General features: G+C 43.8%; 1 non-coding gene across 1 annotated transcript; it reads right to left on the reverse strand.

Moving 5' to 3' along the window:
- Positions 1-4,547: 4,547 nt before the first annotated feature.
- On the reverse strand, positions 4,548-4,685 carry LOC132358058 (small nucleolar RNA SNORA49). The gene has a single exon (XR_009500413.1). It is a non-coding gene; the product is annotated as a small nucleolar RNA SNORA49 (small nucleolar RNA).
- Between the last annotated feature and the right edge of the window lie 846 nt (positions 4,686-5,531).

Consider the following 5,531-nt stretch of genomic DNA (forward strand, 5'->3'; position numbering starts at 1 on the left):
CAAAAAACACTGTGAGAAAGAAGCCCTCCTACTCCCGAATTATGGAAAGCAAGCTAGAGATAAACTCCATCGTCAAGCTTTCCACACCATGCTCTGCAAGAAAAAGAGTGATTCTTTACAGCCAGAATCCTGTGATTCATTTTTATTTATAACAACCTACATATTTCAAAAACAGTATCTCACATAAAAAGTCATTAACATGGAGACAATATACTGCTGGTGGGAGTATATGGTAGTGTGATCTTTTAAAAGGTAGTTTGAAATTCCTTTGACCCAGAAATTGATCTTCTACTAATATATCTTCACAGTGACTTCCCTGGTGACCAGTGGTTAAGAATCTGCCTGCCAGTGCAGGGAACATGGGTTCAATCCCTGGTCCAGGAAGATCCCACATGCCGTGGAGCAACTAAGCCCGTGTGCCGCAACCACTGAGCCTGCGCTCTAGAGCCCACGGGCCACAACTACTGAAGCCCACAAGCCACAACTACTGAGCCTGCGTGCCACAACTACCAAAGCCCGCGTGCCCTAGGGCTTGTGCTCCGCAACACGAGAAGCCACCACAATGAGAAGCCCACGCACCGCAACAAAGAGCAGCCCCCGCTCACCGCAACTAGAGAAAGCCCGTGTGCAGCAATGAAGACCCAATGCAGCCAAAAATAAATAAAAATAAAAACACATTTAAAAAATATATATATATATATGTATATGTATCTTCACAAATTCATTTATTCAACAAATACTAAACAACTAGTATGTGTCAGACACTGAGCTGGACACTGAAGAGACAGCAGTAAACAACTCAAAGTTACAGTCTACACAGGTCTTACATTCCAGGAAGGAAGGTGACTACAAAAACTATGTCAGGTGGTGATCAGTGCTCTGAAGGAAAATATAGTTGTGTCCACTTTATTGCTTTGTTCATAATCACCCATAACTGACATATACATGGCATGCATTACCCTGCATGCATTTTGTATGTATCAAATGATGAATAACGAATAAAAGAGAAAATAGGATAAGGGGACCAGAGTGATGGAGGAAAGCAGGGATGCCATTGTTTGTTGAATGGACAATCAGGGAACACTTCTCTGATAAGGTGACATATCAGAGAGAACAAGTCAGGGGGTGAGCCACACAGAAAATCCACAGGTTCTGATGTAGAAAGGGGCTTGGTGTGTTTAAGGAAGAGTCTTTGTGGCTGAAGTGGAGTGAGCAATAGGAAAAATAACAGTCGTGGAGGTGGCAGGTAGCCACATCCTGAAGGCCCTAGTAGACCACGGTAAGGAAGTTAGATTCTAGCTAAGTGTGATGGGAAGACATTGAAAGGTATTGAGTAGGCTTATATTTTTAAATGATCATACACTGGCTGCTGTGTGGAGGACAGACTATAGGAGGGCAACGGTGTAGAAATGTACAGTGATGATCACTGCCTCTGTGTTTAAAAGAATAAAAATATAGAAACAGCTCACATATCCATTAGTGACAATAGCTTAAGGAAATGGTGATGTAACCATCTCCTGGACCACTAGGCAGCCATTCAAAAGAATGAGGCAGAACTATATGTAATGATTTGGAAAGATGCCTATGATATACCGTTAAGTGAACAAAAAGCCAATTGCGAAACAAAATGTCTGGTAAGATCCTTGTTTAGTGAAAAACAAAAAGAAGAAAATATGTAGATCTATACATACACACACACCCCTATTTGCAGAAGCAGAAATAAAATAGAAGTATACAGAACAAACTGGTAAACTGTGGTAGACAGAATAATGGCCTCCCCAAAATATTCACATCCTAATCCCTGGTATCTGTGAATATGTTATCTTACATAACAAAAATGGCTTTGCAGATGTGATTAAGGGTGTGGCCCTTAATATACAGAGACCATGCTGGTTTATCTGGGTAAACCCAACCTAAGTACATGAGTCTTTAAAGTGGAGAAACTTTCCCAGCTGAATCCAAAAGATGGTAGCATGAGAAGGACTTGACACCCTGTTGCTGGTTCTGAGACGTAGGAGGCTATGTGAAAGGACCAGAAAGAGGCTTCTAGGAGCTAAGGGCAGCCCCTGGAAGACAGTTGTCAGCAATGCAAGGAGAACCTCAGTACTGCAAGGCACAGAATTCTACCAATACCTGAATGAGCTTGCAAGCAGATTCTCCACTAGAGCCTCCAGACAGGAATGCAACCTGCCTACAACTTGACTTTAGCCTAGTGAAAACTGTCAGCCTTCTGACCTCTAGAACTGCAAGATAATAAATGTATGTTGTTTTAAGCCACTAAATTTGTGGTCATTTGTTACAGCAGCAATAGAAAACTAATACACAACCTCTGGTAAGTGGGATTGGAGGAGGGAACAGAATGATGGAGACTTTTATTTTCTCTATTATTCACACAGTATTGAAATTTTATAAGAAGCAAATTCTGCTCCGGGTCTCACAAGAAAAAAAGACCCCAAGCAAAAAGAGAGAGAGAGAGAGAGAGAGAGAAATTAGATCAGTTAGATCAAATTGCTGATCTCCACTCCAGAATCACTGAGTCAGCAGGTCTGGGGGAAGGCTTCAGAGTTTGCATTCCTAATGAATTCCCAAGTGCTGCTGTTTCTGCTGGTCCAGAAACTACACTTTGAACACCAGTGGTTAAGAGACTGGGGTCTGGAACCAGACTTCCTAGCATCAAATTTTGGTGCCACCACTTACTAGCATTTTGACCTTGAACAAATTATTTAACTGCTCTTTGCCTATAGTTTCTTCAACTATAAAATGGGGATGATAATACTAGTACCTACCTAATGAGCTTATTGTAAGGATAAATGAGTTAATACATGCAAAACATTTAGAAGAGTGTCGGGCATTTAGTTAGAACTAGGTAAATATTAAACCATTATTAGTTTACTATTTACTCAACCTGCAATCTTGTTTTAAATCATCCTGAATCCCTTCCTGAAAGTCATTCATGTCCTTCTCAAACTGCCTCCCTTTTTTTCTCACTTTCTCTGACTTATCCATCTTTTGATTAAAGTGTCCTTAATAAAGCTTTTGTTGTAGCCATCCTATTAACCTTTAGACCAAAACCTTTATAGAGAGAACTCTTTCTTCAACAAACCTGCCCCTCATTGGGGTAATGAAGGCCTCCAGCTACAGACCAACAATTGCCCTTCTCCTTTCCTGCATCTTATCCTTCACTCTTCTTATCCCCTTCCATTGAAGGGGGAATGCCTCAGGAAAAAGGAACTGCTGTAGCAGCAAATCTCTCTTGCTCAGGCTTCTCTTGCAATAGCTGAATAATTGGATTGGTCTGTCCCACTCTGGGTGAGCTACAGAATTACTGTTCTGGTGAGAATTTGATGAGGAGATACCAAAATAACAAATGTTATTTACTTCAACTTTTGCTAAACAACATAGTTTACGCATCATGTCTGTCTTTTTGATCAGCTGCCTCTACTCATGTTCAAAAATATGTGGCTTATAAATAAATTCAATCAAGAAATAAGGCACTTTCAGCTCTTCAAATTGTCAATCTCTATTGGCAGCAGCGGTAATTTCATCTAAACACCGACGAGGCCGGCAGGCCGCTAACTCTCAGCCTCTTCTCCTATTTGCAAACTGAACTGTACTGTGGCCTCTGTGAAACCCTTGCCCACACTCTTCCTCCATCCAGCTGCCAGTAGGCAGGCTTTCAGCCTAATTGTATCCTTATCCTGAATAACTTTGAACCCAGGGAAATTTACACCGGGTGTTGCAAATTTTACTGGTAATGAGTTAATTTACACATATGGTTGTCACTTCTCATCCAGCTCTCCAGCAACTCCGCTAGAAAAGGCAAGAAGCTGGTTGCAAAGGAGGGGGAGGGGAGGGGAGGGGAGGGGAGGGGGAGGGGAGGGGGGGAGGGGGAGGGGAGGGGAGGGGGAGGGGAGGGGAGGGGAGGGGGAGGGGAGGGGAGGGGAGGGGGCGGGGATCCGGGTGTCCAGCCTGGCTCTGTCCCCTGAGCTCCAGGACCCCAGTGGGGGCTTGGCTCCTCCACCAGCCCCAGAGCAGGTGCAGCCTTGGGTACCAACTGTGCCAACTCTAGACCTGTACTTTTGTTTTAACAGTTCTCTATTTATTAAAAAGGGTCTTAACAGCTTTACAACCACAGCTCAGATGTGGCCCTGGAGACTGCAAGTCCAGCCTGGTGGCCCCTTCCCCACATCAACGCCGAGCTCACACGTTTGGCTGTGCTCCTTGCAGGAGGCAGAGGTACTTTTTTTTTTTTTTTTTTTTTCTGAGGTGAAATAAAACCCTGAGTTAGCATTCCTGCCAAACAACAGGAAACCTCTGACGTGTTCTGGTACTTATCAGTTAGAAATTATTCCATAACAAAACTGTTCGGTTTGCGTTTCCTTTGACGCGAGCTCCGTGTTCCAATTACACTGGACTTTAGCATTTTATTCTGGCTCTTCGGGCATGTGCGGCATCTCTCACTTACTGGTTGCCAACGCCTCTACCCTGTTTAAGCATCGCCAGTCAGCAGGTACAGAAAGGAAAGTGTCCGACCCCACCCGACCTGTGCTGTCAGCTCCACGAGTGGGCCCCACAGGACGGCAGTCTCCCTGGGGAGGGATGCGTGCTCGTTCATGTACGGCAGGGGTACTTTTAACCCCTGTGTTGCTCAGGTCCTACACAGAACTGAAACAAGGCTACCCGATCCACTAGTTAGAGATGGGGGAGAAGAGATTTAATTTTAAGTACTTTTTAAATCCCAGAAGATCCATCTTTGCAATTGTTTGTGTTGGCTTTTCAACCCAGAAAGCCCCAGATGTGTGCTAAATCATCTTGTGAAAGTGCTAATGGGGAACGCATCACCTCCGAGTCAGAGATTGCCAAATATGGCATCCTCCAGTAAGGAAGGAGGTGACCTACTGGCTGTGTGAAAACCTCTGGATTACACCTTTCTGCTGACACCGCCTCCCAGACTGCCCACCTCCCCATGGGGAAGCTGATGAGAAATTTTATTGATAATAAAACATTATTATTAACGTTATATATAATAGTAATATGATTATGTATAATGTTATGTGTAATAGCAGTATAATGATGTCAAATATAATCGGATTCTCTGGAGTCAGGAGCCAGTGGGCAGTATTTGTTAAAATGATTCCATGTTATTCCAATGTACAGCAAAGTTTGGGAACCACTACCTGAACCCAAAGGAGAGACATCAAGAACCCTGGGCAGGCCAGCAGGAGCTAACATTATGAGCTGAGGCAACTCTCCACATTGAGGATAATCTCCTCTATCCTCTTGCCTGTTCCAACCCTATTGTTCTAGTTTTTGCATATGTGTGGGAGGGTATAGGGGAATTCCCCTAGTATATAATGTATTTAAGGCAGGAGCTGTAAGAAACTATGTTTCGCAAACCCACCAACTAGAAGCCTGGGCTCCTGCCAGAGTCCTGTTACTCATTTTGGGCCGCAGTCAACCTGAGCCACACCCTGTCCGATTCTCCCCCTCTTCCTTAATAACTGACTCAAGGCAACAATATGTTCAGCTCA

The sequence above is a fragment of the Balaenoptera ricei genome, chromosome X (genome assembly GCF_028023285.1).
Source record: "Balaenoptera ricei isolate mBalRic1 chromosome X, mBalRic1.hap2, whole genome shotgun sequence".
NCBI classification, from domain to species: Eukaryota; Metazoa; Chordata; class Mammalia; order Artiodactyla; family Balaenopteridae; genus Balaenoptera; species Balaenoptera ricei.